The sequence below is a fragment of the Triticum aestivum genome, chromosome 7B (genome assembly GCF_018294505.1).
Source record: "Triticum aestivum cultivar Chinese Spring chromosome 7B, IWGSC CS RefSeq v2.1, whole genome shotgun sequence".
Lineage (NCBI taxonomy): Eukaryota > Viridiplantae > Streptophyta > Magnoliopsida > Poales > Poaceae > Triticum > Triticum aestivum.
Window position 1 is genome coordinate 661,986,533 of NC_057813.1, and position 21,257 is coordinate 662,007,789.

Here is a 21,257-nt window from a genome sequence, read left to right on the forward strand (position 1 = left end):
CGACAGTGCAACCGGCAGGCCGCTGGAGCCCCGCAAGAACGCCACCAAGTTTGTCAGCCAATGCGGAGCCATTGTTAGAGACAACGTCTCGATCACCGTCCAGGAGTGGAATGAGCCAAAGAAGGCACGAATTGATGGTTTCACTTTTGTCGATAAGAGAACAAAAAAAGATTGCTTCAAGAAGCTTATGGAACATTTCGTTCTACCTCCGGAATACAACAAATTCGATGAGGAGGGTAACAAGATTGAGGAAAACAAGGAGAGGAGGAGGCTAGTCAAACAGTTCGCTCTTCATAAGATGGCCGACGCATTCCGGAAATTCAAGCAAAATCTAGCCCATGACTTTGTCAAGCAGAACAAGACTCCGGATTTCAAAGGACAATATGAGAAACTGAAACATGATTGGCCAGAATTTGTGAAGCAAAAGAAATCGGAGCAGTTCATTCAAATTTCCGGTGGTGGTGGTGGTGGTGGTGGTGGTGGTGGCGGTTCACCTACACCTCCGTCACGTCAGCCGACGCCGCCCCCCAGTCCACAACGTCCGGCGGGTGATCAGCCGCCGCCCCCCAGTCCTCGTCCGGCGGGTGATCAGACGCCGCCCCCCAATCCACCTCCGGCAAAGAAGCAGAAGCAGTCCTGGATTATTAACCCGGACCCTTATGTACCTAAGACCACAAAGGTACCGGAGCCATCACTGAAGCCTCTCCCCACAAGGCCTTGGGAACGTAGTGCCGAGGAAGTCGACGCGGCCACGGCTGCTGATTTGGAGAAATGGAAGGCGGACTGCAAGAAGAAAAGAGAGCCCGAGCCCAAGCCAGTATTTTCTGATGAGCAAAAGAAGTGGGCTAAGTCATTTTTGAGCACACCGTCCCAAGCCGCGAAGAATCTGCCTAACGACTATGCACGTGAACTTCGCAGGCAGGCACTCATGTTTAAGGAGAACAAAGAGCGGGAGAAGGCCGAAAGTAAAAAAAGCGGGAAACAAGTTGCCCAGCTCGGGGAACAAAGTAAACAATCGATTGCCCCGCTTATAGTGGAAGCCTTCTGTCCGGATGCCCCCGAGATCATACAAGCTGCGGCAGCACAGGGATTGACTGTAACGAGTGCCAGAGAACAAGCGGCCAACTTAGGTATTACTCTTCGTGAACTGTTAGGCCTTGATGAGGCGCCAGTGAAGGAGGTAGTAATTACATATGTCAAGAATGGGCCTCTCGTCGAGCCTGCGCAGGAAAAGGATCTACCTCCACAAATGGAATGTCTGCTGAAATGGTACAAGGGTTACATAAAAAATAAAAACGCCAAAGAATATATTTATGCGGAAGTTAGACATGAGCATCACTTCAAACATTACTATGTACAAATTGAACTGAGTGAATTGTTCCAGCTTTTCAATCTGCGCGAGCTCGATAAATCTATCATCAGTTGCTACGTTCTGTAAGTGATTTATTAATTTCTACCCCATCTCGTTCATATTGCCTGCACTATATATATGTCCTAACTATATTGTTGTGTCCGCTATTATACATGCAGAATGAAGATTAAGGAATGCAGAGTAAGGAACATCCATGATGTTGGGTTCATTGACCCACACATCGTTAATGGACATGTGTTGGAGCGTTACCCCGCCGACGTGGAGGCAGACCTGTGGCAGTTTCTTACAAAGCAGGAACTCAAAAGTGATATTCTATTTCCTTACCATTTTGAGTGAGTGTTTCTGTCTTGAGCACATTCTCTTTTGTTTACTCCATGCATGGTATGTGGCCGGCTAATCGATGAGTTATGCATGACGTACTGTGCATGTATCGTGTCCGCAGGTTCCACTGGATTCTGCTAGTAATTAAAGTTAACACCTCAGAATGTCTCGTCCACGACTCTGTGAATATGGATCCAAAGCTTTGGGGCGGCATGAGAAGAATGCTGGAGAAGTAATTATTTTCATTCATTTGCGCTCTATATCGATCGGCCTATTTCGTTCATTTCCTAATATCAAGTAACTAATTAATAACTCTCTTGTTCATTTAATTTTCTTTGCCTCGTAGGGTTTGGAGACGGTTCGTAGATACAAAGGTCGGTGAATTCAAAAAAGAGCTAGAATTCAAAATGTTAAAGGCTAAGAATGCTGGGGATATTCAGCCACCGGAGACCAATCTATGTGGATACTATGTCTGTGAGATGATCCGGAGATACACCTCTGAGCGGGTTCCGAGTGATACCAATGCTCAGAGGAATAACCTCCGGTGGATGCTTAGTCCAGAAGCTCGCTTCCGACCACTTCAAGAGGAACTAGCTGGATGGTTCAGCAGGGAAGTCCTCCATCCTAAAGGAGAACACTATTACGAGGACGTAGAACTTTATATGCATTAAATCATGTATGGAAACCTGTTCAAAATTGTATATGGTCATCCGATGATATTGAATATATATTGTATATTCCTCTTGAATTCTTTTTGGTTCTAATTTCAAATTTATTTGAAATTGTACATTCATATGCATGTATGTAGTACCGTAGAATATATGAAACTCCTTCAAAATTAAAATAAAGCACAAAAGAAATAAAACAATACAAATTAAACAGAAAACAGGTTTAAGGGGGGGGGGGCTAAAACCCTAAACCTGCGGCGGCCTTTAGTCGCGGTTGGCCAGAAGAACCGCGACTAAAGGTCCTCCGCCCCGACGGCCACCTGGCGCCCACGTGGACGGGCCTTTAGTCGCGGTTCTTAAGCAACCGCGACTAAAGGGGGGGGGGCTTTAGTCGCGCCCGTTCGGTCGCGGTTGCGCAACCGCGACTAATGGCAGTTGCGAACCGCGACCAAAGGCCCTTTTTCCACCAGTGATAGGCTCCACTGCCGACAAGGAGATGTGAGTCAGTAGATGCAACCGGGCCAGTCAAGGTGGCAAAGCTAATGCGAGTGAAGTGATTTGACTTGAGGCAAGGAGGCACAACCTTAGCGCCACTGAACGCATTAACAATGCAGAACGGGCGCGGTCGCAGAAGATGAGGTGACCATAGGAGCAACAAAGAAAGAGCATGCCTCTCAGGTCATTCAAGGAAAGCAAACTAGGAAAGGATGGGGCGGCAGCAGGATCAACCAATTTCCAAGTGCAGGGAGATTGTTGCATGTCTGTACTTGGGTAGAGGAGGAGAGGCTACAAAGAGGACTTGTGCGCTGAGAACAGATCATGCCAAGGACGACAGGTGGCACCGAAGGCGAGGAGGGCGTATGAGGAGCCGAGGAGAACAGTTCGGTACAGGTCAGTTTTTTTTCACCTTGATATATCCTTCTTCCGGCTATAACGCTGGCCTGGCCAGGACATGGATAATGATGAGCTTGGGGCATCTATAACCCTTATTTTTTGCGTGTTGGGCCTGACGCACCAATTTGCTCCCTGGGACACGGATACGGAAGTTGTTCCTCTAACACTGTCTGTATACAATTGAAACCGCATTTCAAATGACTAGATGAAATTAATAAAAAGGTGACAGGTTCCATTAAAATTCAGACTTAATTTACATAAAAAGATCGATATTTTGACCATTTATCTAAAAAAACTATACCGAACGACCACCTCGTACGCATGGCCGCCCTTTCCTGCCATACCACTGTCGTTGTGCGTGTCGTCGTCGTCGTCGTCCCTCCAGTGGTGGAAAGGCGCTGGAGGGCCGCGACACCTTGTCTGGCGGCTCCACCTCCTCCTGCACGGTGAGGAGGGACGCCATGGCCACTGCCGACGGCGCTAGCGGAGGCCTGGCGGCCTTGGTAGAGCAGTCGCTAAGCGGCCATTCCTCGCCGATCTTGGCGAGCAAGGCGCTGGCGGCACCAGGCGTCCGTCTCCGTGGTGGTGACGAAGCAGTTGAAGGCCCATGCAATGGTAAGGTCCAGATAGTTGTGAACCCATTTCGATGCAACATTGGTCTTGACAAAGGCGGAGCACGGGCGGCGTTGCGCCGGTTGTACCGCGCCTGCTGCTGAGTCGCGCGCTCGTCCGGGCCGCCTGAGAGGTCGCGTTTGTCATCGTCACCTTAACGTGTGGTCGTGTTGCCGGACATCAATGTCGGCCACTACATGATTTGGGTCGGTATGAATGCGGCACGACATGCTCTATGCCATGAGCATTTGGGCAATATGGCTAAACACTCTTATATTTTTTACAGAGAGAGTAAAAATAATGTGGTATTCAGTGGAAGCATTTGGACACGGCATGCTTTTCTTCTTTAACCGAGCACACGCCAGAGGCCTCCTATGTGCCGCTTACTGCGGCAAAATGTTGCAGGTTCGCACAGAAGATGGGTCACCTGGACCGAAAAATCGCAAGACGCCATGCACATGCCACTTCGACACGCGCGCTACTGTGCAAAATTGCAGCGCGTTTCCTAAAGAACTATATGCAGCAGTGAAAATAAAACAAGATCTATAGTCCATAAAAATGAAATTTGCGGGCAACAGATCGAACTCTTCTCCTTTTTTTGAAATGGAACACAGTGATTCCATACCTTAAACCGGCACAGCAGAGACGCTGGCCCTCTGAACACAAGCAACGTCTGGTAGGGCTTCCGTCCAAATCTGCCTAGCAGCCAGAGCTCGAGCACCTACATCAGCTATAGTATGTGCTAGCTTATTACATCCCCTTGGGGCAAAAGTAAAACTAAAATTATTAAATTTCTGTCTAGTAAAGATTTTAATCTCCTTAAGGGCTTGTTCGGTTGCAACAAAATTGAAGGGGATTGAAGTGGATTGGAGTGGATTAAATCCCATACAAGTCAAAATCTCACTCAATCCCCTCCAAACCTCTCCAATCCCCTCCAGGAGAGGTTTAACCGAACAAGGCCTGAAGATAGTTCCCTCGCGAGCGAGATCGTACTCATTTCCTTTCAGAGCTCGGACCAGATTTTGGCAATCAGTCTCCACCTGCAAATTCATCATCCCCACTGCGCTGCTGCATGCAAAGCCTCTATACATGATGTTGCTTCTGCCTGAATTGCACTACCAACAAACTGCAACATGCCAGCGCCTGATCCCCTGACATCTCCATGCAGATCACGAACCACGAAGACCCAACCACCACTTTTCTCATGTGCACTGAAAGCCCCATCTACATTGATTTTTAGTGTGTCACCTGTCGGTTTCTGCCATACAGCTGCTTCTTTGGCCCCTGGTTGCTTCTTTGGATTGGTACAGAGCAGGAGAGATTCATGTGCCCAATACCTGATGCTGGTTTCTAGTTCTTCTACCGGGAGAGATCCCTCACGTGCATTTATTTTATTTCGACGACACCACCAACGCCAAAGCATACAGGTTACCAGTACACATTTTTCCACAGGCAGTTCCAGAATCTATTGCACTAATTCCTTCGCATCCATGCATGCAGATAACTGACTCCGAAGCTTGTCGAGTTGCATAACTCGCTAGAGTTTCTTCACTTCCTTGCACCTTAAAAACAAGTGAGAGCCATCCTCATCCAGCCTACGGCACCATAGGCATAAGGGCGATGCTAGGCACCGGCGCACCGACCGAAAGTTTCGGCTGGTCCTGCCCCAACCCTTGGATGCGAGCCCACGTGGCCATTGGATGCAGCAAAAGAAAAAACGATTTGTCCTGGGCTTCTTCTACCTCGGGTTAGATCTGCAGCTCCTGCTCGGTGTCCTTGTCGCCGGTCGCCACCCTCGCCGTTCGTCCTCGTTGGCTAGTCCCCATCCTCGCCGGCTGGCCATCCTAGTCGCCCGTCCCCACCCTCGTCGGCTGTCTTCGTGGACGTTGAAGCTTTTCCCAGATTGGCCTGCCGTTGCAGCTCTCGACGTAGCCGTTGCAGCTCTCCACGGCGACGGGAGTAGCTCCCCCACCGCCCCTTGCCATTGATGCTCGCTGCAGCCGACGATGACGGCCACCCAGTCAATCAACACCATTGAAAAAATCGTCGCAAACCCCCTGTGTTGCAAACGCTGGAAAAAAAGCTTCAACCCTTGGATGGAAAAGCTTCAACCTCTATATGGAAAAGCTTCAAACGGCTGTGTATGAAAGACGGATGTAGCAAAACACACAGACGGCAGTAGCAAAAAATTGACACAGTTGTAGCAAAAATGGCCTCCGTTGCTGTCGCGGGTCGCAAAAATGGCCGCGGTTGCAAAACCAGAAGACGGTTGTAGCAAAAATTTAGGCTGCTTCTAGCAAAATTAAAATACGGTGGTAGCAAAACTTAGTCTGGTCTAGCAAATCAAAAAAAGATGGTAGCAAAAAATGTCTCCGGTTCCAGCATCTCAGAACTCTGGTTCCAGCAAAACAAAAACCCGGTTGCAACACCGGAGCCTCTCCCGTCTCCACCTCCGGCAACTACTGGTTGTAGCAACCATGGCTGCTCGTTCCAGCATCGCTGTACTTTGGTTCTAGCGGCTCCGGGCCCATGGGTGGCAAGCTCCTGGCAGGCAGCACCGCAATCCCCCCTTTGTCTCCCCCAGAGCAGCGCCAGATCCTCCTGCGAAAAAAAAGGCAGAGCCCATGGCCGGGGGCCTCCCTACCTGCCTTGCTAGAGAAGGAAAGGGAATGGAGCTGGGGGACGGCAGCGCGACTGAAGTGTGCCTTGTAGTGGTTTTGTGGCAGCGCGGGGAAGGGAGAGAAGAAACATGGCGCGGGAAGGACGCGGCTGAAGGTAGGAGACCAAGTTAATGGGAAAAGATAAGGCAGGAAGAGATAAGGTTTGGGTTCACCAAATACACGCGTCTTCGCGCTCGGCCGGGGCCCCGTCCCCAAACGTTTACCTAGGCATAATGTCTCGCATTTGGCACCTCTCCGCTTCAACTTCAACAGCAAGGGAAGACTGTTATGTGCTAGTCGCCATAGGAATTGTTGTACTTTGGGCTGGCAAGGGAGTGCCCAGATATCCTTCCAGGGGAAAGAGTCAAATGAGGAGGCTAACCCGCTTGGTAAATGTTCATCCCTTCACTGCACATAGACCCTGTAAGCCGATTTGAGAGAAAATTGTCCCTTCGTATCAAAGAACCATGTGTGGAATTCCCCATATTCCACATTGATTGGTGTTGATAGTATCACCTGAACATCTTCCAGGACAAAGATATTGCGTACCAAATTTTCATCCCACGTTCCACTCTCTGGGTCGATTAGTTCACACACCCGAGTAAGAAGGCATCTACCACGTTGTGTTAATGGTAATCTCGATCCCATCCTGTTCAGCCATGGATCCTTCCATATGTTGACATCTGTACCATTGCCAATCCTATATATCAATCCCTTCTTCAATAAATCCACCCCTTGAGGATGCTGCGCCAAGTATATGATATTCCATGAGCAGGTTCAGCATGTAGGATCGATGTAGCAGGGAAGTAACGGGCCTTCAGCACCTTGGCACATAGGGAATCGGGTGTGGTCACGAGCTTCCACGCTTGTCTCGCCAACATGGCTAGGTTGAACCCATATAGATCACGGAAGCCCATTCCCCCTTCCTTCTTCGGTTTGGTCAATGTCTCCCAACTAAGCATATGCATAGTATTCTGCTTGTCTTGCTTTGCCCACCAGAAGTGACACATCGTCATCCCCATTTCCTCACATAGAGTTTTTGTGAGATCAAAACAGGACATGGCGAAAGTTGGAATAGCCAGGGCACATGCTTTAATGAGCACACCCTCTCAATCCTGATCTCTGGAAACTATTGATCCATAAGATCGCTCCCCCTCGCGTGGCCTCTCCCTGGGCGACGCCAGGGGGCCCGAAACCCTAGCGCCGCCAGCCCTCTCTAGTGCCTCCTTCTGCCGCCGCTGCCGCTGGCTTGGGCCGCGGTGGCGGCAGGCCCGATGCCGAATGCATCTGGGGCGGGTGAAGGCTGTGGATCCCATCTGAGGCAGCAGGGGCGGCTCCTCTCGTGCGATCCGAAGGCGGCTGCTGGGGCGGCGACCCCAGGCCGTGCCGCGGTGGCCATAGCACCATAGTCGACTAAGCGGCGTCCCTGAATGGACAGCGGTAGTGGCAGCGCCCCATCCGGTGGGGTGGGCTGTTCTGGTCGGGATGGTGATGACGGTGACTGCGGATCCAAAGCCCCGATCGGATCCGCCACGGGGAGGCCTTCCGTCGACCGGCGGCGCGTGGAGGGGCCGGTGAGGAGATGCCGGATCTCCGCCGGAGTACCGACGGTGACGTATGTCTTCGTGGCGCGGTTCCGATTGGTTACAGACAGCCGCGAGATCAGGACGATGTGGCTTCTGGTGAAAATCGTGCCTGACTGCGGTCTTGGCGGATGATGGCGGTGTCTCGGACGTCGTTCCCTTCTCGAGGCATCGTCGTTGCAGGTCACGTCAACCTGATCGGGTAGTTCCGGGGAAACCCTAGATCTGGGCCTGCCGGATCGGACGATGACGGCGCCTTCGGTGTCGTTCTCCCTCCTGGGGGCATCATTTTGGAGCAAGCGCTGGTTGGGGGACACAAGAGAGGAGGAGCGGTGTTTCATCTTGCCCATTGATGGTGGCGGATCTCGGCCGCGTGGCACAGTTGAGACTCGGCGCCCGATGAGCGGAGGTGGACTCGCGCAGGAGGGTGACGCTGTCTGGTGTCGTGGTGGCATCGACGGCAGCTAGACCGGGCAAGGTAGATGCAGCAGTACAGCTCTGAAGATGGATTGGTGGTAGGTGGCTGCGGCGGCCTCATACCCGGCAGGCGTCCTGGTTGAGGAGCACGCCGAACTGGTGGGTGCCCATACCCGGCACGCGTCCTGGTTGGCACCTCAGGTCTTAGATGTTAGGTTTGGCTGCGAGGTCTGTTTGATATTAAGCCCAGACTATCTGCAACCCTTCATCAACTGGATAGGAGTAGCGACAGATGTTGCTTAGACGGTGACTTTAGTCTTACTGTTGTTTGACTTTGTAAGGTGTTGTGTCAATAATTAATAAAATGGTCGTATGCATCGTCTAGATGCAGAAGCCGGAGGTCTTCCTCCTTTTTCTAAAAAAAACAAAAAGAAACACCCCCTCAATCCATTCCTGGATCTTCTGCCAAATTCTTTCCTTCAGGTACTCGAATATATTTTTTCCTTGCTTGTCCCACATATACAGGCAATCCCAAATACCTTTCCGATCTAGCTTCAACATTGATATTTAGCTCCAACAACACCTCATGTTTCTGGTCCGGTTTTGTATTCCTACTAAACATGACAGAAGACTTGTCGTAGTTAACGACCTGACCCGAGCACACCTCATAAACATGTAGTATGTTTTGCAGATACCTGGCACTTCCGCTCGTGGCTTTTATCAGTATGAATAAGTCGTCTTCAAACAGTAGTTGGTTGAAACTCGGTGCATCATTACCTATGCAAATCTCTTTTAGATTCCCTTCCAATTCAGCCTTAGTTAAGAGTGGAGAAAAACCTACCGCACAAATTAAGAATAGATATGGTGATAATGGATCACCTTGTCGGAGACCTCTTTGGGACAGCAACACTTCTATACATTCATCATTTACCTTAAATCGGTATGCCACCGTGGACACACACATCATGATTTTCTTGATCCACTCATCATTGAAACCCGGCCTTCGCATCATTTTATGCAAGAAGTCCCATTCTACTCTATCATAGGCTTTACTCATATCCAACTTCACTGCAGCATAACCCTCTTGACCCCTCCTCTTATTCTGCATGAACTGTGTGCATTCATAAGCTCGCAGTATATTATCGGCTATCAATCTTCCTGGCGCAAAGGCACTCTGGTTTGGGGAATTTATATCAGGGAGCATGTGCTTAAGTCTATTTGCATGTGCCTTGAAAACTAGCTTGTACACCACATTGCAAATACTGATAGGCCTCAGGTCCTTCATACTCTCCGAACTCTTCTCCTCACGCCAGGGAAGCCAGTCCATAGCCACTGTGGTAACTCCCATATATTTTTTAATTTATGAAAAAATTTAAACATGTGAGCATTATTAAAAAATTCCAACTTTTTCAAAACAAATGTGAACTTTTTCCAAAACAAGTATGTTTTGGTGTGTGAACATAATTTAAAAAGGTGAAGATTTTTTGAATTACCAATTTTTTTTTGAAATGAGCAAAGAAATTTTGAAATTTATGAACAAAATTTTAAAACAGGAACATTTTCGGCAAAAATGGACAAAATTCGTAAAAATGAGAACAATAATTAGCATTCCAAACAAAATTTGAACTCCAAACTTTTGAAAACACGAACAAAATAGATAAAATTTGAAAAAATGAGAACATAAATTAACATTCTGAACAAATTTTCAGAAAAATAAATAAGACTCCGAACAATTTTTAAAACACGAACAACAATGAAAACCAGAATTAACATTCCGAACAATTTTTCAACTCCAAACTTTTGAAAACAAGAACAACATGAACAAAATTTCAAAAAAATGAAAACAAAAATTAACATTCCGAACGAATTTTCAGAATCAAAGTAAGATTTCGAATAATTTTTGAAAAAAATACAAAATTTGCGAATTAGATTTTTTTTAAAATTTTCTGAACAAAGTTTGAAAATACGAACAATTATTGAGATTCTCATCTTTTTCGAATTTTGTACATTTGAAACAAATTTTGAAAACAGGAAACATTTTCATATATTTTTAAAAAAAATTTGAAAATTTTAATCATTTTGAAAATTCTGGACACTTTTTGAAAAAGGAAAATAAACTTGAAAAAAAATGAAGAAAAAGAAAAGGAAACAGAAACAAAAAAAACAAAAAAGAAAAATGAGAAAAGAAAAAGAAAAAATAGTAGAAAGCTTGAAAAACCGAGAGAAGAATCATAACCAGAAAAAACCTAGTTTAGTTTCATTGGATGGACTGTTTGAACGGTTTAGAAAAACTAGAAAGTCTAGAAGGTTCCCAAAACCGTCTGGAAGGACTGTGTATTATATGGAAGTGGGCCGGCCCATGTTTTGTCGCTGGCTTGGCTGCTGCGTGCGATTGGCCGACAAAGTTTGCCGCAGCGAGCGTCCAATAGAGTTTTCCCACATGCCATTCTCGTAGGACGACGACAAATGTCTTAGCAGGGCCAGGCGAGCTCTGGGAGCGCCTATAGGGCGTTGCAACACGCTGCGAAGGAAGCGGGCGTGCACCCCCCGCTCCCCTTATGGGTAGGCCCATGTATGGCCGGGACGCCGCCGTTTTTTTTTTTGGAAATGTGTCTTTTTTGTTTCTTTTCCTTTTCTTTTTTTCTTTCTTTCAATAATTCGGGATATCAAAAAGAAGCTCGGTAATTCAAAAATTGTTCATGAATTTGGCAAAAAATGTTCACAAATTTAAAAGATGTTTATGAATTTAAAACAATGTTCATGATTTCAAAAAAATGTTTCTGAAATTAAAAAAATCTTCACACAATAAGTAAAACATGATTACAGAAAAATGATCTAGAATTCAAAAACTGTACATGAATTTGCAAAAAAAAAGTTCACAAAATTTAAAAAATGTTTATAATTGAAAAAATTCAAACAAATGTTCGATAATTTTAAGAATGCTCACGAATTTTGAAAAAATGTTCATGATTCAAAAAAATGTTCGCGCATTTGGGAAAAAATGTTCACGATTCAAAAAAAAAATCGCTAATTCTAAAAATGTTCAGGAATTTGAAAAAAATGTTCACGATTCTGAAAAATGTTCATTATTTCAAAAAAATTGTTCATGATTTTAAAAACATGTTCATGACTTAAGAGAATGTTCACAAATTTATAAAGAAATTGTTCATGATTTCGAAGAAAAGGTTCGTCAGTTTTTTAAAAATGTTCTATGTTTCAAAAAAAATGTTCATGATTTAGGAGTAACGATTTAATAAAAACTAAACCACGGTTTTGGAAAAAATGTCCATCATTCAAAAAAAATACGATTTTAGAAACAAATCACGAATTAATAGATTTTCGGAAATTGAAAAACAAGAATAAAAATGAAAACATAAAAGTAAAGAAAAAATGAAAAGAAAACGGAAAAGAAAAAGAAAAAAGAAAAAAGAAAAAGAAAAAAGAAAAACATAAAAACCCGGTTAAGGGAAGGTCCTTCCCAAAACCGGTTGGGGTTAAACCCAGAAATGGGCCAGACCATAGAAACTGCAGCGGGCGAGGCGGGAGTGCCCGCGCCGTATAGGATCCCCGGCGAGCTCCCAGGAGGAGCGGGGTCTCAGCAGGCTGAAAAGGATGAGCAAAGGGAATTAACAGGCCCAAGTGTCGTGGGCTGAAAACGAAAAACAACGTCGTTGCCGGGGATCGAACCCGGGTCACCCGCGTGACAGGCGGGAATACTTACTACTATACTACAACGACTTCTTGTCTTTTTGCTTCTCAACTAAGAATACTTAGAAGTGCTGACTACCCACAGAACGTTCTCCATTGTTGTGGTTCAGTTTTCTTTCGTGCTCCACATCATGCTGATTACATGTTCCGGAGTAAATCGTCTCTCTTCGGCGGCCCAATGAGTGAGAGGGATAGTGCTCAGGAAAGAGGAGACACTCACACAATTTCGATCAAACATGGAGAAGCAATGGTCCCGGAAACAAGCAGAGCAAGGATCTTCGGCCCCAGAAAGAAAAACATAGCTCGGTGTGGCCTCAAGGCTCAAGCTGACTGTTGCAGCCTTCGGTGGACAATATTCGAGTTTCACGGCATGGTCTCGTGCTCCTGGGGTTAAGTTCTAGCTTGGCGTCCCGCTTTGTCCCGCAAAACCTAGATGTCACCATGTCGCGGGAAGATGAGAACGCTCTAGATGAACATGATTTGGTATCTCTTGATGAAACCACCACTGTTATACCGCCAGAAAAAGAATCTTTGGATATATTTTGTTGTTTCCAGATGATAATTCAGATACACTTTTTACTAATGATGCCAACGAGTATTTGGAATCTTTGAAAGATGTGATGTTGGGGATATTGATTATGCTCCCAGTCAACTTTGATCCACTCACTCCATATTCTATGTTGATATTTGTTCCCCTCCATATACCTTTGAAAAGATCAGATGTACATCGTTGCTCATTTGTTCTATATGCATGCTTCTTTTTTCTTTAGCTGGTAACACTATTTTTTTCACTAGAAAGTGCCTATATCTCTCACGAGTGTGTTCTTCTTGGGTTTGCCTGCCTAGTTAAATGAGAGGGCCGCCTCCTAAAGAAACTATGGTAAATATTTTAGTATTGTTTAGCAGGATTATACTAGTGCATTGATTATTTATAGCATTTTATATGAGGTTTTGAATTATCCTATTTTTATAATTAATCAAAGGATGTTTCTGCAATAATTGTGATGCACACTACAACTCGTTATTATAGTTTACTAAACTGGGTTGCCCCCTCCCCCTCCCATGCAATCGCGATGGTCAACAAGCTTCTCCATCGCCTTTCTTGGCAACATACCTAAATGGAGCTCCATTGTACTCAGTCTCAATAGACCATTAGGAAAGTTGCTTCTGCGGATGCCGACGAGAAGATCGAGGGGGGCCCCATCTTGGGCTAGGAGAGAAGGTTACGATGGGAAGAAAACTCGTCCTTATGGATTGTGTTGCGTTTGTCGGATCACAGATATTCCCTCGCATGTGGCGCCTATCCTTGGCATCGAGCAGATATCACCATAGTTAGGGTTGTCCATTTTGCTATCATCAGCAAGGAGGACACATAGGACAAAGAGGAGAGGTCGGGTGACGAGTGTTGCATTGTTATGGAGGTCACAACCATCATTCTCAAGCCAAAGGGAAATTCTGTAGAGGGTCTTTGTTGAGAAGGATAAACAGGAATAAACATGTGGGTGAAGAGCTACAAGAATTCTAGGAGGACATGGAGTACCTCACGCTGACATCCTGTGTCTGGGAGTGGAGTCGCGGGTGTCCGGTCAGTGAGGTAAGGGCATTGGCGTCTGATGGTTCACTATTTGTATACATGAATCATGGTTGGCTAGAGCATGTTGCATGGTGTCATTCGTCTCCTTGCCAGTTGGGAGCACCTCACATTGACTCACTGGCGTTTGCTCGCAACAGCGAGCAAACTGACCAACACACAGAACTTCAGCCGACACACTTTTTTGGGAGCGGCAGGGTGAGAAGTGGGCCCACCGCAAGGAGAGGGCGGAGCAATTTAAATGAGAGGACGGGAGGTCTTATTGTGGTAAGCAGACCCACATAATAATCTACAGGTAAACTCCCCCTGAATTTGTAGGGTGGGCCCTTGCTAACTTCCTATTAAGCCTCCACCTAATCTATCCGCCCCAGAATTTCATGATGGGAGCTTCCTAATTTCCTATTAAGCCTCCACCTAATCTCTTCTCCCGTTGAATTTCAGGGCGGGCCTTCCCTAGTTTCTTATTAAGCCTTCACCTAATCTTCTAATGAGAACAAGGAGGTGTTGCACCCTTTCCCAAACTGGAAAATACAACTAGTCGAAAAGCGAGTGCACGATTCGCAAGCATGCACAATCTAGCCTCCCTCTTTTCGTAGTAATATAGTTTGTTCATCTCATATTAGTAAGGTATAAACTTGCCAAAAGCAAGAAAAATCAATCGAAGTTTGACAAGGTTCCCCGTGGTACTTCGCTAAAACTTTTCTATAACGAACAAACCCACACGCCACTCTCCCCCTCTCCTATCCCCCCCCTGCTCTCTGTCTCTCATCACACACATTCCCCTTCCCCTCGACATCCACATCGACTGCGCTAGAACCACCCACAATTGAGCAATGATGATGCGTTGAGACAACCGCGTGAGGTACTACTGTGTTTCCGTCCAGATCTGGAGTCCTAGGTGTGGGCGACCATTCGCATCTAGATATGGTGTCACCGCCGTCGAAGGCGTCTGTTTCCCCCAGATCTGGATCCAACATGATGATTGGTGATGGAGGAAAGCAGCATACCGTCTCTGATGGCCACGTCTTACCACGACTGGCATCAGAGAAGGTAGTTGTTGCCTCCACTTCGCCCTTCGCTGTCAACATCGAAGAAGGTAGGCGAAGAACTCGCCCTATTTTTTCTAGAAAAATTAAGGTAAAATTGGTTGATCTTCGAATTGTGTTCATTTTTTTAATTGTGGGAAAACACTAGACTTTTATATTACTATAGACTGATTGCAATCATTAGACATGGGGGCATTAAGTATTGATGGGGCACCAATTCCCTCAAAAAAGAAATACTGATTGGACACTAGCCAACATCCCAAATCCATTGTGGAGATTGGAATTCATGCTCCACATTGTTATCAGAAATAGCACAAATGGTGTTACACTCAGCGCCTTTATAAATTTATACAATTGTGTAGTAATTGAGCCAGTAGCAACCTCCAACCAAAGACCTTAACCTTCTCTGGAACTTTAGCTCTCCAAATCACATCCCAAATATTCCAATTATATGTTGTCGCACTTGAAGAACTAGAAGCAGGGGAATTGTACCTGAATTTCAGTTGGGTGGCAAGTTTATAAGCAAGTCATCCATCACGTAGAAGGGTGATTTATGTGAAATATCTCCTCTACATCAAAATAAGAAAATAGCCTAAGGACAAGGTTAATATTCCATTCATTTTTTATCGAGACAATCAATTGGTTAACCCACCTCAACCTTGAGTTTCTAGCGAATTTGGCAACCTGAGGTCATACTGTCTCAAAATCCAGTTGTCTCTCTGAATCTGAATTTTTCGTCCATTCACTATATGCCAGATGATGCCTTCCTTGAGTATCTTAACTCCAAGTCGGTGATGCATACGAGGAAATGACCATGTATGGAATATCCACGCGAGGATAATATTCTGATTTCAAGAATCTGGAACATAAACTATCTCGCTTGTGAATAAGTCTCCACCCTTGCCTTCCAAGAGATCTTGGTTAAAGATATGCATATCCCGGAATCCTAGAACACCTCCTCTCTTTTGTTTTACTAGTTGGTACCAGGAGAGCCAATGGACATATTTATGCATGACATAATTTTACATATGTGATGAACACTTTCTAAATACGGGAGTTCTTTTGAAATATGTGATGACAATATTAAAAATATGTCATCTTAGATGCATGAATATTTATATATTTTTATCTTTTTTGCAATATATTTTTTCCATTCGAGTATTTATGTTTTGAAAATATGTACAAAAAAATCCAAAAAAATGAAAATCCAGTTGAATGCAGTACATTGGCCCATACAGTTGCTTTGGTGAATCGACAACTGTACAATTAGGGAGGATTAGTATGGTTAGCAGAGCGGTGTAGCTGTGGGAGGAAGAGATCATGCACAACGAGAGGAAGAAATCAAGGTTCTGGTCTACACTCCTCATTTTTATTCCTGTTTACCGGGTATGAAAATAACTGAGAATTTTCATCCAACTAGTAGGCATGGACATAGCATAACCCCATCTTCTCTTGGTTCACTAAGAAACACGTCTGGCTAATTGATACGTCTCCAACGTATCTATAAATTTTTGATTGTTCCATGCTATTATATTACCTGTTTTGGATGCTTATGGGCTTTATTTTACACATTATTATCATTTTTGGGACTAACCTACTAACTGGAGGCCCAACCCGTATTGCTGTTTTTTTGCCTATTTCAGTATTTCGAAGAAAAGGAATATCAAACGGAGTCCAAACGGAATGAAACCTTCGGGAGCGTGATTTTTGGAACGAACGTGATCCAGATGACTTGGAGTGCAAGTCAAGAAGCAGCCGAGGCGGCCACGAGAGGGTAGGGCGCCCCCTATAGGGCGCGCCCCCTGTCTCGTGGGCCCCTCGGGCGGCCACCGACGTACTTCTTCCTTCTATATAAGCCTACATACCCCGAAATCATCCAGGGAGCAAACAAAAGAAATATTTCCGCCACCGTAACCTTCTGTATCCGCGAGATCCCATCCACGATATGTGTTTTGCTTGGAGCGTCGTGAATTATATTAGTCTTTGCTTTTTAGTTTACCACAATCATCCTTGTTGTACACACCTTTTTGGAGAAGCCTACTTGATTAGAATTTGCTATGTGCTTCACTTATATCTTTTAGAGCATGGCGGTGGATTAATTTTGAAGAAATTGCTAGTCTCTCATGCTTCACTTATATTATTTTGAGAGTCTCTTAGAATAGCATGGTATTTGCTTTGGTTGTGAATTTGTTCCTAGAATGATGAGCATCCAAGTTTGGTATAATAAAAACTATCATAGAAAGTGAATTGGATGCCAGGATCAATTTGATGCTTGATAATTGTTTTGAGATATAAAGGTAGTAATGTTAGGGTCATGCTAGTGGATAATTATGAAATTGAGAAATACTTTTGTTGAAGTTGGCAAGTCCCGTAGCATGCACGTATGGTAAAAGTTGTGTGACAAATTTGTTGCATGAGGTGCTCTTTTGAGTGTCTTCCTTATGAGTGGCAGTCGGGGATGAGCGATGGATTTTTTCCTACCAATCTATCCCTCTCGGGGCATGCGTAGTAGTACTTTGCATTGAGGGCTAAGTAGATTTTTGCAATAAGTATATGAGTTCTTTATGACTAATGTGAGTTCATGGATATACGCACACTCATCATTCCACTTAGCTAGCATCTATTTTACCGCGCAATTTTCGCCGGTATCATGAACCCATTATTAACCTTCCTCAAAACAGCCACCATACCTACCTATTATGGCATTTCCATAGCCATTCCGAGATATATTGACATGCAACTTTCCACCATTCCGTTTATTATGACACGTTCCATCATTGTCATATTGCTCTTTGCATGATCATGTAGTTGACATCGTATTTGTGGCAAGGCCACCTTCATAATTTTCATACATGTCACTCTTGATTCATTGCATATCCCGGTACACCGCCGGAGGCATTCATATGGAGTCATATTTTGTTCTAGCTTTGAGTTGTAATTCTTGAGTTGTAAATCCAGAAAAGTGTGATGAACTTCTTTATTAGAGCATTGTCCCAGTGAGGAAAGGATGATGAAGACTATCCCCCACAAGTCAAGATGGGACTTCGGACTTTATAAAAATAAAAGAGGCCAAAGAAGCCCACCAAAAAGAAAGAAAAAGAAAGAAAGAAAAAAGGAAAAAAAGAAAAAGATAAAAAAATGAGAGAAAAAGAGAGAAGGGACAATTGCTACTATATATTTTTCCACACTTGTGCTTCGAAAATAGCACCATGATCTTCATGATAGAGAGAGTCTCCTATGTTGTCACTTTCATTTACTAGTGGGAATTTTTCATTATAGAACTTGGCTTGTATATTCCAATGATGGCCTTCCTCAAAATGCCCTAGGTCTTCGTGAGCAAGCAAGTTGGATGCACACCCACTTAGTTTCTTTTGTTGAGCTTTCATATATTTATAGCTCTAGTGCATCCGTTGCATGGCAATCCCTACTCACTCACATTGATATCTATTGATGGGCATCTCCATAGCCCGTTGATACGCCTAGTTGATGTGAGACTATCTTCTGCCACTTTTTGTCCTCACAACCACCACATTAGACCAACGTAGTGTTATGTCCATGGCTTGCGCTCATGTATTGCGTAAGAGTTGAAAAGCTGAAGCGCATTAAAAAGTATGAACCAATAGCTCGGCTCATCATCGGGGTTGTGCATGATGTGAGTATTTTGTGTAATGAAAATGAAGCATGGCCTAACTATATGATTTTGTAGGGATAAGCTTTCTTTGGCTATGTTATTTTGATAAGACATGATTATTTGTTAGTATGCTTTGAAGCATTATTATTTTTATGTTTTATAAGCTTTTATCTTGAAACATTTGGATCTGAACATTCATGCCACAATAAAGAAAATTACATTGAGAGTTATGCTAGGTAGCATTCCACATCAAAAATTCTGTTTTTATCATTTACCTACTCGAGGACGAGCATGAATTAAGCTTGGGGATGCTTGATATGTCTCCAACGTATCTATATTTTTGATTGTTCCATGCTATTATATTACCTGTTTTGGATGTTTATGGGCTTTATTTTACACATTATTATCATTTTTGGGACTAACCTACTAACCGAAGGCCCAGCTCGTATTGCTGTTTTTTTTGCATATTTCAGTATTTTGAAGAAAAGGAATATCAAACGGAGTCCAAACGGAATGAAACCTTCGGGAGCGTGATTTTTGGAATGAACGTGATCCAGAGGACTTGGAGTGCAAGTCTAGAAGCAGCCGAAGCGGCCACGAGAGGGTAGGGCGCCCCCCCCTATAGGGCGCGCCCCCTGTCTCGTGGGCCCCTCGGGCGGCCACCCACGTACTTCTTCCTCCTATATAAGCCTACATACCCCAAAAACATCCAGGGAGCAAAGAAAAGAAATATTTCCGCCACCATAACCTTCTATATCCGCGAGAACCCATCTTGGAGCCGCCGCTGGCGTTCTGCCGGAGGGGGTTTCCACCATGGAGGGCTTCTACATCAACACCATAGCCCTTCCGATGAGTTGTGAGTAGTTTACCACAGACCTTCGGGTCCATAGTTATTAGCTAGACGGCTTCTTCTTTCTTTTTGGATCTCAATACAATGTTCTCCCCCTCTCTTGTGGAGATCTATTCGATGTAATCTCTTTTGCGGTGTGTTTGTCGAGATCCGATGAATTGTGGATTTATGATCAAGTTTATCTATGAATAATATTTGAATCTTCTCTGAATTCTTTTATGTACGATTGAGTTATCTTTGCAAGTCTCTTCGAATTATCGGTCTGGTTTGGCCTACTAGATTGATCTTTCTTGCCATGGGAGAAGTGCTTAGCTTTGGGTTCAATCTTGCGGTGTTCTTACCCAGTGATAGAAAGGGTTGCAAGACACGCATTGTATTGTTGCCATCGAGGATAAAAATATGGGGTTTATATCATATTGCTTGAGTTTATCCCTCTACATCATGTCATCTTGCTTAATGCGTTACTCTGTTCTTATGAACTTAATACTCTGGATGCATGCTGGATAACGGTCGATGTGTGGAACAATAGTAGTAGATGCAGGCAGGAGTCGGTCTACTTGTTGCGGACGTGATGCCTATATACATGATCATGCTTAGATAATCTCATAATTATTCGCTTTTCTATCAATTGCCCGACAGTAATTTGTTCACCCACCATAATACTTATGCTATCTTGAGAGGAGCCTCTAGTGAAACCTATGGCCCCCGGGTCTATCTCTTATCATATTTGCTTCCAATCTAATTTTATTTGCATCTTTACTTTTTGCATCTATATTATAAAATACCAAAAATATATTTATCTTATCATATTATCTCTATCAGATCTCACTTTCGCAAGTGGCCATGAAGGGATTTACAACCCCTTTATTGTGTTGGTTGCGAGTTCTTTGCTTGTTTGTGTAGGTTCATGGGACTTGTTGAGGAGCCTCCTACTGGATTGATACCTTGGTTCTAAAAAACTGAGGGAAATACTTACTCTGTTGTGCTACATCACCCTTCCCTCTTCAAGGAAAACCAACGCAAGCTCAAGACGTAGCAAGAAGGATTTCTGGCGGCGTTGGCGGGGAGGTCTTCGCTCAAGTCAAGACGTACCAAGTACCCATCACAAACTCATCTCCCTCGCATTTATATTATTTGCCATTTGCCTCTCGTTTTCCTATCCCCCACTTCACCGTTTCCGTTTTATTCGCCCTCTCTTTCCCAATCTCCTCTCTCTTTGGTTTGCCTCTTTCTGTTTGCTTGTGTGTTGGATTACTTGTGCCATGGCGCAAGATAATACCAAATTGTGTGATTTCTCAAATACCAATAATAATGATTTCCTTAGTACTCCGATTGCTCTTCTTAACGATGTTGAGTCTTGTGAAATCAATACTGCTTTGCTGAATCTTGTTATGAAAGATCAATTTGCCGGCCTTCCTAGTGAAGATGTCGCTACTCATCTAAACAACTTTGTTGATTTGTGTGATATGCAAAAGAAGAAAGATATGGATAATGATATTGTTAAATTGAAGTTATTTCCGTTTTCACTTAGAGATCGTGCTAAAGTTCGGTTTTCGTCTTTGCCTAAAAATAGTATTGATTCTTGGAACAAGTGCAAAGATGCTTTTATCTCTAAGTATTTTCCTCCCGCTAAGATCATCACTCTTAGCAATGATATTATGAATTTTAAACAACTTGATCATGAGAATGTTGCCCAATTTTGGGAAAGAATGAAATTGATGATTTGCAATTGCCCTACTCATGGTTTGAATTTATGGATGATCATACAAAAATTTTATGCCGGTTTGAACTTTGCTTCTAGAAATCTTTTAGATTCGGCCGCCGGAGGCACGTTTATGGAAATCACTTTAGGATATTCTACAAAACTTCTTGATAATATTATGGATAATTATTCTCAATGGCAC

At 44.2% G+C, this 21,257-nt stretch overlaps 1 non-coding gene across 1 annotated transcript; it reads right to left on the reverse strand.

The window, feature by feature from the left end:
• Positions 1-12,193: 12,193 nt before the first annotated feature.
• TRNAD-GUC (transfer RNA aspartic acid (anticodon GUC)) lies at positions 12,194-12,265 on the reverse strand. The gene has a single exon. It is a non-coding gene; the product is annotated as a tRNA-Asp (tRNA).
• Positions 12,266-21,257: the final 8,992 nt, after the last annotated feature.